This window comes from Chenopodium quinoa, unplaced genomic scaffold (assembly GCF_001683475.1).
Source record: "Chenopodium quinoa cultivar QQ74 unplaced genomic scaffold, ASM168347v1, whole genome shotgun sequence".
Classification (NCBI taxonomy): domain Eukaryota; kingdom Viridiplantae; phylum Streptophyta; class Magnoliopsida; order Caryophyllales; family Amaranthaceae; genus Chenopodium; species Chenopodium quinoa.
Window position 1 is genome coordinate 414,849 of NW_018742953.1, and position 14,480 is coordinate 429,328.

Sequence of the window (14,480 nt, forward strand, 5' to 3'; positions counted from 1 at the left end):
AACACAGAATTAATAAGAGTCACCCTAGCTGAATAAGACAAGTTCCTACAGGACCAACGTGAAATCTTAGTAAGCATCTTATCCACTATACTGTCAAAGTCAGCAATCCTCAAATATCTAGCATTCAAAGGCAGACCCAAGTATTTGAAAGGCATCTCACCTATTGTGAAGTTAGAACAGTGAACAATCTGTGATCTCACTGTGTCAGGTACATTACCAAAATAGAGAGCAGTTTTCTCAGCATTGGCTTTCAATCTAGAGCACTTTTCAAAAGTTCTAAGCCCCCTTGTCAGTAACTCAATGGAATCTCTGTCCCCATAGCTGAACAGCATCAAATCATTTGCAAAAATAAGGTGATTGAGCCCTATACTCTTGCATCTGGAATGGTATTTGAACTTTTGAAGTTTACCAATCTTTCTCATAAGTCTGGCAAAGTATTCCATGACCACCAAAAACAACAGAGGAGACAAAGGATCTCCCTGTCTTATCCCTCTTTTACCCTTGAAGAAACCATGGAGGCCCCGATTAAGCATCATAGAAAAAGAAGGGGAACAGACACATTGCATGATCCAGCAAACAAACTGAACAGGGAATCCCAAGGCAAGAAGCATATCCTTGATAAAAGACCAATGAACAGAATCATAGGCCTTCCTAAGGTCAACCTTTATTGGACACCTTGGAGCCTTTCTTTTATTATTGTAATCCTTTAGCATATCTTGACACACTAAGATATTATCAAGAATAGATCTCCCAGCTACAAAAGCCCCTTGAACCTCATCAATTAAACCAGGTAAGACCTCCTTCAGCCTTGTACAAATCATTTTAGCAATGATTTTATATATGACATTGCAACATGCAATAGGCCTAAACTGACCAACCTGAGTAGCATTATCTACTTTCGGCACAAGAGTGATAAGGGTGTTATTAATCTGCTTCAACAACCTACCATGATTGAAGAAATCAAGCACAGCAGTACACACATCATTCCCAATAATATTCCAGGTAGCCTTGAAAAAACCACTTGGGAAGCCATCTGGCCCTGGTGCTCTATTCTCATCAATACTCCACAAAGCAAGTTTAACATGCTCACCACTAAAATCCCTACACAGACTAGCACCTTGATCAGCATTTAAAACTGCCCCCTTAGAAATAACACTGAGATGCAGTTTCCTGTCAGCATCAGAGTGAGTACCCAACATGCTCTCATAAAAGTTAATGAAAAAATCAGCAATCTCCTTAGGGTCATTAGTAACTGTCCCATCCAATCTCTGAATGCTAAAAATGCTATTCTGTAATCTTCTCTTCCTGAGACAAGCATGGAAGAAAGTTGTGTTCATATCTCCTTCTCTCACCTAGTGAGCTTTAACCTTCTGTCTAAGATACTTGAGTTTTGTTGTATGTGCTTCATTATATCTCCTTCTAGCCTCCCCTTCTCTAACTATCAGCATCTCATTGCTAGGGTCATTATTCAACTCACATTGAGCCTTTGAAAGAAGCTCAGCAACTCTGGCATCTTCATCTTCAACATGAGAAGTCAAATAAGAATTCAACTCCTTAAGTCTGCTTTTCATATTCTTCAATTTTTGAACTATCTTGAACATGGATGTACCCTGAATCTCAACCTGCCAAGCCTCGTTGACAACCCTAGCAAAATCTGCACAATCAGTCCAATGATTAAAAAATTTGAAAGGTTTTTTACCTCCACAAACATTCCCTATAAAGTTCACAACACAGGGACAGTGGTCCATTAAGCCTTCTGGAAGAAACTCAGCATGAACCTGCTGAAACATAGAGCACCATCTCTTATTGCCAAAAATCATGTCAATCTTAGAACACACCCTGTCACATCCTTCTTGCTTATTATTCCAAGTGTAGTACATACCCCCAGTTTTAAGTTCAACCAAGTTGATGTTTCTAACACACATCCTAAACTTCTCAACTTCAGCTAAAGTCACAACAGACCCAACCCTGTCTTCAATATTCAGCACATTATTAAAGTCGCCCCCTATAATCCATGGATTTGTCACCCGTTCACTAATACTAATAATACTATTCCATAATTGCTCCCTCATACTTAGAATGTTAAAACCATACACCACTATGAACCAGAAAGTAACTCCTGAACCCTTATGATGAACTTTTAAATGAATTAACTAAGCATCAACCTCTACTATATCAACATATAGCAATTCTGGTCTCCAAATAACCCAAATCCTACCACCAGGGTGCTTAGAGTAGTTTGCACTAGCGGCCCAATCTCCCCCAAAACCAGCAAAAACATAACCAAACTTTACAGCCTTCACCTTAGTTTCAAGAAGCCCAAACAAACTGATATTATGATGCTTCAAGAACCATAAAAAATCACATACTCTATCAGTTTTATTTAAGCCTCTTACATTCCAAAAACCCAAGCTATTCATGAGGGGAGTTAATATGAACTCCCCCCCCCCCATACTGCCAAATAGAACCCTTCCACTTCCAACAGTTTTCCAGCCCTCCTCAAGATTCATAGCCTGGTCTCCTGGATCCAAATTAGATATGTCAAATTCACCATCCTCTTTGTCACTCAGGTTGTTTAAAACTGAGAATCGACCTTCATTCCTCTGTGTCATATTATGTGTGTCAACCTTCTTGTTCTGATCCTTCAAATCTTTCCTGATAGGCCTCCATATCTTCTGAACCTTCTGAGTCTTCTTAGGCTGAGCTGTTGCATATTCCTCTTAACCCTCAAATTAGGACATAGATCAGCCCCATGTCCCATACCACCACATGTAGGACAAATAATTGGCTTCCATTCATAAACCACAGCCTGACTAACCCAGCATTCATTCTCATCCATGAACTCAATATTCTCAGGAACCTCACTACCAACCTTCACCTCTATAAGCATTCTAGCATATGCAATAATTTCCTTCATAGCAGTAGCCCTGCCAAGCTTAAGAGGCTTCCCCACCAGACCACCTATCTTCATCAAAGTAGATTGACCCCAAAATCTGAGATCAAGTCAAGGAAGTCTGACCCAGACTGGAACGGCCTCAACCTTCTCATCCTTAAGATTCAGTCCTGACACCCACCTTTTGGCAATGACATGTTTCTTATCAAAAAACACAGGACCAGCATTCAAGGCTCTTTCACGACCATCACAATCTTTGAACCTTACAACAAAGACACCATTATTCATTGGGCAGATCTTACTGTAAGCTTCCCTTACTAAGAGGACCTATTCGACTGAGTGCTGCCATTATAATCCCCATTTACGGTAGACATTTGACAACATCAAAACGATTAGTACTCAAACAAGAGAACTTGCAATACTCATGGTCGAGGAAAAAGGTTCTGATAGCAATAATGAGAAATATACTTATGACAATTTGATATCTCTTAAAGTATTCTCATAGGTCTATCCGGTATAGTTCCAAACTAGTACCTATGCAAATAATTTATGACTATCATGTCCTCGTAGCACAAGAAACGGTGCTATAAATCATACTACACACTAATCTTAAGTGGTCATTAATCATCCATCGTTTAAATGACCTCAATTAGGGATAATTCTCGACTAAAATATTCAATGTTCACTTAACAGGTATTTCTGTAGCCAAGACAGGGTCTTGATACCCTGTTTTGAATATTCTCAAAATCGAATGGACTCATTATTTAATTCTAAACCACAATTAAATAGATATGGAGTAATCGCAAATTTGCAGAAAATTTAATTGCTCCAAAACAGAATGGTTCAACATAGTGTTTTACATTAAGACATCGAGTTTAATTAAAACATTTATACAGGGAAATCAAAACCAATCTCCAATGTGCTTGATTCCCATTGCCTCAACGTGCTTGTTGTGATTCACTTGAGACAAAGGTTTAATCAAAGGATCGGCTACATTCTCGTTCGTTCCAATCTTACAAATTCTGATTTCACCTTCGGATTTCCATTTCCTTATCATGTGAAATCGCCGCTTGACATGTTTGACCTTCTGATGTTCCCTTGGCTCCCTGGCCTGAGCAATAGCTCCATTGTTATCACAATAGAGGTCTATTGGACCCTTGAATGAGGGTAAAACACCAAGTTCACCAATGAACTTACGAATCCAAACTGCCTCCTTGTCTGTTTCCGAAGCTGCCAAGTATCTGGCTTCAGTTGTAGAATCTGCAGTGGTGCTCTGCTTAGCACTCTTCCAACTAAACGCTCCTCCATTAAGGAAAAATATGTACCTCGACTGCGACTTGGAGTCGTCTCTATCAGTCTGGAAGCTCGCGTCAGTATAACCTTCAACAACCAACTCATTATAGCCACCATAGACCAGGAATTTATCCTTGTTCCTTTTCAGGTACTTTAGGATATTCTTGGCCGCAGTCCAATGCGCCTCTCCTGGGTCTGACAGTTATCGGCTCGTAGCACTTAAGGCATAAAATACATCCGGCCTAGTACATATCATGGCATACATGATCAATCCAATAAGCGAAGCATATGGAATCTGACTCATTCTCTCTCGCTCATCAGGTGTCTGTGGACACTGTTTCTTGCTGAGAGTTATGCCATGGGACATGGTTAGGTGCCCTCTCTTGGCCCCTTCTATGTTGAATCGTCCCAATACCTTATCTATGTAAGTACTTTGGCTCAATCCAATCATCCTCTTAGATCTATTCCAATAGATCTTGATGCCCAATATATACTGTGCTTCTCCTAAGTCCTTCATTGAAAAACACTTTCCCAACCAGCCCTTTACAGACTTAAATAGTTTAGTGTTATTTCCAATGAGTAATATGTCATCGACATATAAGACTAGGAATGCAATGTCACTCCCACTGACCTTCTTGTAGACACAAGACTCATCTGTATTCTTAATAAAACCAAACTTACTAATGGCTTCATCGAATTCCAGATTCCAACTTCTGCTTTCCTACTTAAGTCCTTATATGGACTTCTTAAGCTTGCATACCTTCCCAACATAGCTTGGATCAACAAAACCTTCCGGCTGTGTCATATACACAGTTTCTTCCAAAATCCCATTAAGGAAGGCGGTTTTGACTTCCATTTGCCATATTTCGTAATCGTAATATGCAGCAATTTTTAGGATTATCCGAAAGGATTTAAGCATTGCAACTGGTGAAAAGATTCATCATAATCAACTCTGTGAATTTGCCTGTAACCTTTTTCCACTAGTTTAACTTTGTATATAGGTACATTTCCATCTTTGTCTGTTTTCAATTTGAAAATCCATTTGCAACCGATAGGTGTATAACCTTCGGGCAAATTAACCAAGTCCCGGACTTGATTTTCAGACATGGAGTCCATCTCGGATTTCATGGCCTCTTGCCATTTAGCAGAGTCGGGGCTCGTCATAGCTTGTTTGTATGTCGCTGGCTCATCTCCATCCATAACTAGGATGTCTTGATCTTCAGTTAAGACAATACCAAGGTATCTGTCTGGTTGAGATCTTGGACGTTGCGACCTACGCAGGGTAATAGGTTGAGCATTTACATTGTCGGTTTGACTCTGACCAATGTCAACAGCTGCTTCTAAAGCACTTTGATTGTCAGTTTTATCATGTTGACTTTGTTGCTCTACCTCTCGAACTTCGTCGAGTTTGATTTTCCTCCCACTTGTCATTTTGGAAGGGAGTTCCTTCTCCAAAAAGACACCATCATGAGCAACAAATACTTTGTTCTCGGATTTATTGTAGAAGTAATACCCCTTGGCTTCTTTTGGGTAGCCCACAAAGAAACACTTGTTTGATTTTGGGTGAAGTTTTTGAGAAATTAATCTCTTGACATATGCTTCTCAACCCTAAATTGAAAAAACAACCTTGGAGGTTTCTTCGTCCATAATTCATATAGAGTCTTTTCGACAGCTTTTGACGGAGCACGGCTCAATGTTAGTGCCGCAGTTAGAAGTGCGTGTCCCCAGAAAGAGATAGGAAGTTCACTAAGACCCATCATTGATCAAACCATGTCTAACAGGGTTCGATTCCTCCGTTCGGATACTCCGTTCCATTGTGGAGTTCCCAGGGAAGTGTCAACTTTGAAAGAATACCATTTTCTTTCAAGTGATCGTCAAATTCATGGCTCAAATACTCGCCACCTCGATCCGATAGAAGTGCTTTTATTTTCTTGCCAAGTTGATTTTCAACTTCACTCTGAAATTCTTTGAATTTCTCAAAAGATTCACATTTATTCGGCATAAGGTAGACATAACCATATCTACTATAGTCGACGGTGAAAGTAATGAAATATCGATAACGTTACCTTGCGGGTGTGCTCATTGGTCCACATACATCCGTATGTATTAGACCCAATAAGTCACTTGCCCTTTCTCCCAACTTGGAGAATGACTAATTTATCATCTTGCCTAATAGACATCCTTCGCAATTCTCAAACGACTCCAAGTGGAATGAGTCAAGAACACCTTCTTGAAGAAGTTTCTTGATGCGTTTGACGTTAATGTGGCCAAGACAACAATGCCACAAGTAGGTTTGATTCGACTCAATGGTCTTAGACCTTTTGTTGGTATCATTAATGTTACAAACTATTTTGTCTAGAGAAAGCACATAAAGATCATTTTTTGAATATGCCTTACCATATGAAACATTATCGAAATAAAATGAATTATTGTTCTTAATTAAAAATTCAAAACCTTTGGCGTCCAACTCCGAAATTGAAATAATGTTTTTGGTAACTCTAGGAACATGATAGCAATTGTCAAGTTCTAAAACAAGCCTAGAGGGCAAAGACAGACTGAGAGTTCCAAAGGATACGGCAAACATCCTTGCTCCATTGCCGACCCGAAGCTCGATCTCTCCTTTTTCTAGCCTCCTATTTATCCTTAGTCCCTGAGCATTGGAACAAAGGTGTGAGCCACATCCGGTATCTAATACCCATGATGTTTTGCTAACGAAGTTTAAGTCTATAACAAAAATACCTGATGAAGAAGCAACGGTGCCGTTCTTCTTATCTTCCTTGAATTTGAGGCAATCCCTCTTCTAATGTCCCTTCTTCTTGCAATAGAAACATTCGGAATTGGATTTAGAAGAGGCTACCTTCTTATCCTTGCCACTGTTAGCAGCACTTGACTTAGGCGGAAAATTCTTCTTCTTTTTCCCTTCAAAGCTTCTCATCTTTCCCGAGCGCTTAAATGGCTTGCCCTTTCTCACCGTGAGCATGTCATGCTTTCCCTCATCTTTGAGGGTTTGCTCGGCCTGCTTCAATATACCATGAAGCTCAGTGAGAGTTTTCTCCACGCTGTGCATATTATAGTTCATCTTGAACTGATCATAGCCTTTGTGAAGTGAGTGGAGAATGATGTCAATTTCCATCTCGGTTGAATACCCAGCATCAAGCCTTTCCATGTTCTCAAACATTCCAATCATTTTAAGAACATGCGGGCTTACTAGCTCTCCTTTCTTGAGCTTGCTCTCAAGGATTTGCCTGTGGGTTTCGAACCTTTCAGTTCGGGCCTGCTCTTGAAACATATTATGAAGTTCAGAAATGATCTCAAAAGCCCTCTCCTTTTCAAAGAAAGTCTTTTGAAGGTCCGGAGACATAGTGGCCAAAATGGTGCATTTGACATCCCGATTGGCACTTTGCCATCGGTTAAGTGCAGCCTGGGTGACCTCCTCATTGGGAGTGTCGGGAATTTCCTCATCAAGGACGTATTCCTTTTGCTCTTGCATGAGAACAATACACATATTCCTTTGCCAATCAAGAAAATTTGGCCCACTCAACTTCTCCTTGTCGAGAATTGAGCGTAATGAAAACTGGTTGTTTGAGTTACTTGCAGACATGTTTCTACAATTGAAAGAATTTGAATGAAAAACCATTCATAAACCAATAAGTTTGAAATTTAAAGCGTTCATGCAAATTTTCAATCATAGTGAGCATTTTATCCACGCATTAACATTAGTTCTTTTAGGCGAGAATAAAATGATTCAAAGATCCCAAAAATCAAAAGGTGATTAAGCATGCTTTGGCTTGTCTTAACACTTGGTTCGATAAAACGTCGCATCTAATGCTTCCTTGACATTTTATATCCATTACCACGACATCTAAGGACTCCTTACCGATATCGTGAGCTTAACCAAGACAACTTGTATACCTAGTATACCTTACGTTCCTAGGGAAGTAGTGATGCCTCGCTTTGGCGTAGCCCATCACATACGCGCATTAGTTCAGTAAGTGTTGTTCTTGGAATGGCATATTTTAGCTCAATATTTTAGGGACCTAGGGTTTCTATGTTGGTTGATTTAAGTGAACTCAAATCATCGCAACATTTGAAATCCTAACTATGCACCTAATATATCAGTCACATATATATAAGTACGATCATATATAGAAAAGATGAAATGAGATGCATTTGGCAACTAGCATGACCCCTTGAAATCTTCAAATCTTCAAGAGTCTTCATCTTGGCTCGTCTTCATAGAAACACCGTCTTGAGACATCTTCGCCAAAATGAAATTACTAGCTACTACGACTAGAATTAATCTAAATATCAAGGTACAAAAATACGCAACGGTACGCAAACCGTATTTAGATTGACAAAAATACATAATGGATCGCAGTCCATATATACTATCGTAATCAGTCCCCACTAGTTGCCATTTTCACGAAACCTGTTAAACAAGATATCCTCCATTCATCCATTCACTATATGTGAATGGCCCATGCATTTTACAACGAAAAACAGGTAACAATGCATAACGCGCGCGAAGTAGTAACTAACTTAGGTGGTTAATCCAATTAACGCGCCTAATTAAAACTAGTTAAAGTTATTTAACATTTTATGTGATTAAGACGCAATTATTTCATGCAATTTACGAAGCTCCCACTAAATTACGCATCCAACTTAATTAATTCAATAAATTAAGCTAGTTAACCCAAATTTTGTTAAGATTAAAATTTTGCAAGAGCCGGAAAAACCAAGGCCTGGCCTCGCTAAAATAATTAAATAAATTAAAACGGCAAAATTTTACAAAAGCGATAGCCCAAGATTAAGCAAAAATGACCCACCCCTAAACGTTTGGGCTGCGCACTTGGTTGCTATGCTACGTATGCTAGTATGCTCGCTGGCGTTGGCAGCGAGTGGCTGGCTGGCTGGAGCTTGATGCCTTGCTGCCCAACAACACGCCCAAACATCCTCAAGCAGCCTTGGCCACGTATCCAACATCAGCGCGCAACAAGACTTGCCACACAGCAGCAGCACCTCAAGGCACAGCACCCTTGTGCGCACCTGAGGCAGCCACATGTGGGTTGCGTGGGCAGTCCGGCTAGCCATGGTGGCGCTTGGGTGTTGCTGCCTCGATTTGCGTGCCTTTTTTTTCTCGGGATTTTAATCCTGTTGTACGTGTGACATAAAATCAACTCTAAATTTATTTTAGAATCAATTTAGGGCAAAATGAAAATAAAACAAGTTCAACTTAATTATATTCAATTTTAATGGTGCACAAGCCTAAATCATCCAAAATTACTTTTGAAACATTTTAGGTCTTTCTTGATGCTTTAAAATTGAAGGGCTATACCCATAATTAATTTAACCAAAATGCAAATTAATAATGAGTTTTGAAAAAATAGGGAGTTGGAAAAATAAACCCTTTCATCCAATGAAAAATTTCCCAACAATAACTTGTGTAAAATTGAAAAAATTTCATCTTCCAATATGAAGATTAATCAAAATTCAGTCACAAGTTTTGAACTTTAAGGACTTTAATCAACACAAAAATGATTAAACCCAAAAATTAGTTTAACATGGAATTTAGCAACCAAAGTTCCAACCAAATAAACAATTAAAGATTGAATCTTTGAAACTTTAGGGGCTTCAAAATTGCAAGTTCACCATAAACATTCACACTTGAAGCAATTTATTTGCAATAATGTGAAAAATGCAAGTTTATGTGAAAAGTGAACACACCAATTAAGCACCAATTATGACTTCATAAACATGCTTAAGAAGGTTTATAATTGCAGTAGATTAGGGATGCAACCATACATTTAATCTACCTTCATCATGCAATAATTAATCAAGGTTAAAAGATTTAAAAAAAATTTGTCAAAAACGAAAAACCCCTCGAAAAACATATTTCTGGTGGATTTGGCTTCTAGACAACCCTCAAAGGATCATAAACGATTTAGAACATCGATTCCACCTAAAAATCACTATTTTTAAGTGGAAATATGGGTTAGTCAGCCAAAATAAAAAAAATACGAGATTAAATATAATTAAAACGAGCTTCTAATCCAATTAGAAAGCAAAACCAGAAATTTAAATCCATTTTAAATCACCTTAATTAATTATTAGTCACAATAATTAAAGTGAGCGCGGCTCCGTTACCGCTGTTGGGTTTCGTAGAGTCCGACTCTACGCGGAAGGGAAACCTACCCAAGACCCGCACACTAATTAAAGTGATTAAGCATGCAATCACTAATTAAATAACAATTAAGAGAGAGAAGAAAAGACATTCTTAGCCTTGGCGCGTGCTTCGCTCGAATCCCGAGCTCTTACTTGAACCCCGCAAATGCGAAGGTCTCCGACGGCTCGTACCCACGAACCGAAGGTTAGTCGGGACCCGACCAATAAATACTAGAGTTTTACGAACTTAAGGTTTTCTCACTTTTTCTAAGGAGATGCCTTTTTAGTTCCACTCAAGTGTTCTTCCCAAATCCTAAAACCTTGGTATTTATAGGGAATTGAACCTTGAATTCCCACTCTCAATCAATGTGGGAGATTTGCAATTTTCCCATTGTATTTTAATTAAAACAAAAATAAAATTGCAACTCAATCAATAAGTTACAAGTGGCACAAGGAGGATGAGAGATTAGGTGAAGACCATTTCCAGGGGGAGGGGACCATAGCCTTGCTCCCCAAGGCAAAGCCCACAACCTTGGTCCCCACTTAGCAAACCGGCACTCCCTCCATGTGGCTGGCTGGCAGCCTGCCTTGGCTGCCAACGCTGCCAGCTGGCAACTAGCACCAAGGCTGGGTAGCCTGGCCATCAAGCCAGCACACTCACGCACACAGCCCGCATGCATGCGCAGCCAGCCAGCACGCAATGCATCGCTGCTGCTTGGTGCGTTGTGCTGGGCGCTGCTATGCTAGGCACACGCACATAAACTCACAGCCCAGCACGCAGTTGGTTGGCGCATAGTGTTGTGCGATGCTGCTAGCGAAGCACACGCACACACTCGCACAGCCCAGCTCGCTGCTGGCTGGCGCATGGTGTTGTGCGATGATGTGCTAGCGAGGCTGCCAGCGCCTAGCATCACGCATAGCGTAGCACGCCTAGCATGCTGCTATGCAATAGTGCGTGGCTGCGATGGCTAGGACCCTAGCACCACGCATTGCATAGCACACCTAGCATGCTGCTATGCGATGGTGCGTGGCTGCGATGTGCGATGGCTTGCTAGCCCGCATTGTCCTAGCATGCCTAGCATGCTAGGCTTGCGACCAGCATCGCGATGGGTCTCGTCTAGCCTAGCACTCACATGGCTAGGCCAATGCGAGGCTACGGCTAGGCTCGAACTTGTAACTTGATTGATTTCGCGCCTCGTCGAATTCTAAATTCGACTCGACTTGCGACGCTCAGTCTCGACGCTCTAAGCTCGATATCCGACGTCTTTGTTCGTAAAACTCTGACGACTCATCAAATCCTTCGGATTGATTCGTCGTCTCGAATCGGTTGTTCGATTAGGTTCGACAAGAAGGGTTCAGTCAAGATTAAGCTGTAATATTATTTGTACATTAATATTACTGATCAGAAGCGGCCTCCACCTAGGAATTCCGATCACTTGACCTTAATGAAGAATTAGCTATCCAATAATTCTGAACCGTCTATCGGAATAATTCACTTGTTTGAAGGACACCATTCCTTTCATGGCTGACTCCAATCCCTTTTATTAGGACAAATATCAACCAAATGTCGCATACCCTTACATATGGAACAAGTTACCGGCTTCCATTCATACTTCACCTCTTGTTTCACATCACTACCATTTTCATCTAGGAATTCAATGTGCTCTACTAAACTACCATTAATCTCCACCTTCACTAAAATTCTAGCATACTCAATTAGTTCCTTATTTGCAGTAGTAGTATCAAGTTTTAGAGGCGTGCTCACTAGACCACCTAACTTCATGAGGGTAGACTTCCCCCAATACTTAATGTCTAACCCAGGCAGCCTAATCCAACCATGTACAAAGCTGATCTTCTCCTCTCTAAGGTTAATTCCAGGCCTCCATTTCTGCATTATCACAGGTTTCCTGTCAAATAGCACAAGACCTGCATTCATGGCTGCATCTCGACCAACAATATTTCTGAACCTGACCAAAAAGACCCCTTACGGCATTTGAAAATTTCGTATCTTCCCTAAACTCGTCTCACAAAGCCCGAAAACATAGCCACAGATGGCCTATACCTTAAGCCCATAACAGACCAGAGCCGAGTTCCAGAAATCAATTTCTGGGTCACGCCCTCCATTGTCAGTTTAAGCTTCTTCTTCTGAGAATTATGATATTCACCCCCACTCTTGCTCCCATTATTGGCTATATTAACAAAATTAGCATCTTCAAAAACCTTTGTTTGAATGTGTTTGACTTTCATTTGATTCAATTAGCTTTTTTGAATGCTTTTGACTTTCATTTGGTTCAAAAACCTTTATTTGAATGTGTTTGACTTTCATTTGATTCAATTAGCTCTGTTGAATTCTTTTGACCTTCATTTGATTCAAAAAGCTTTGTTTGAATGTGTTTTTCTTTCATTTCAATCAATTAGCTTTGTAGAATACCTTTGACTTTCATTTGATTCAAAAAGCTTTCTTTGAATGTGTTTGACTTTCTTTTGATTTAATTAGCTTTGTTGAATGAATTAGACTTTCATTTGATTCAATTAGCTTTATTTTAAATTCATTTGACTTTCATTCAATTCAATTAGCTTTGTTGAATGCTTTTGACTTTCATTTGATTCAAAAATCTTTGTTTGAATGTGTTTGACTTTTAGTTGATTTTTTTTTTTGGTAAGTAAGATAATTTTATTACCAAAAAAGAATGTCACAACTCTCAAAAAAAACAAGAGAAGCAGCCCCCAAACCTACACAAGCCAGAAACGCACAAAAACACCAAAAAAACAGCCCTAAACCTCGATGAGGCCACCTTCTAGGAAGGGTGCCACAAGGAGGAGAGGGAGCACCTGAACTCAGGAGTGTGGCACCTTCTAGGAAGGGTACACAAACCAGGAACAGGACAAAACAGCAATACACAAACAGCACAGACTACAACCAGTCCCAGCTAACAAAAAACAGGAGCTAACCTAGACAGGAACAGACTGGTGCAGCTGGTAAATCCACTTACATAAAGCTCTATTCCATTTACAATTAATAAGTTGCTTAATTCTATCTAAAACCTCTATACAGACAGCTTTGCATAATAACCTTGGATGCATGACAGCCTTGCTCCAAAACGCCTGGTTTCTGGCCAGCCAAAGATGATAAACCAAAGCAGACAGAATAGCATAGCCTGTTTTACGAGCAATATCAGTCTTGAATTTCCTTTTCCAGTTTTTCCAGGTAGAGAAAATATCATATTGTACCTCTTTTAATTTTAACCTCTGACAAATCCAATCCAAGCATCTTCTATTATAACTGCATTTAAAGAACAGATGCTCACCAGTCTCCATTTCCTCACCACATAGCAAACAATCACTGTCAGGGCAAACTCCATAGGCAATCAGCTTGTCTCTAGTCCTCAGTCTACCTTGAACAGCAATCCATGTAATAAAAGCATGCTTAGGAACATTAAACTTGCACTAAACCCATGCATCCCAGTTAACAGGCTCCCTTGGGCCCTGAATCCACCTGTAAACAGTGGCCAGTTTATACTCACCAGTAGTCCAGTTGTTACTCAGAAAGCCCTCCTTCAACTCCTCTTTCACAGCACAAATTTTCTTCCACGCCCATCCATCACACCTCTTAGGTGTGTAAGTCCACCAATCAGCTTGTTTAATATACACTGAGTTAACCCATTTGACCCATAAGGAGTCCTTTTTAATAGCTATCTTCCAAACATAATTCCCTAGGGCAGCCTTATTCCATCCACTACAGTCCCTCACACCTAAACCCCCATATTTCTTCGATTTACAGATCAAATCACAAGAGACAGGAGGCACCTTAGAGAGTACAGCATTGCCACACCACAGAAACGCCCTGCAAAGTTGGGTGATTCTGTGCATGATGGCTTTAGGAAGGAGCACCACCTGAGCCCAATAAGAGTGCAAGCTCATTAAAACAACATTCACAAGCACAGCTCTAGCTGCATATGATAAATTCCTACTAGTCCAATAAGTAATCTTTTTCAGCATTTTGTCTATAAGGCTATCAAAATCATCAATTCTTAGGTACTTGGCATTGAGAGGGATACCAAGATACCTAAAAGGGGGCTGCCCTTTAGAAAACTTCGAGGCATCAATGATAACTTGCTGTAAATTGGTATCC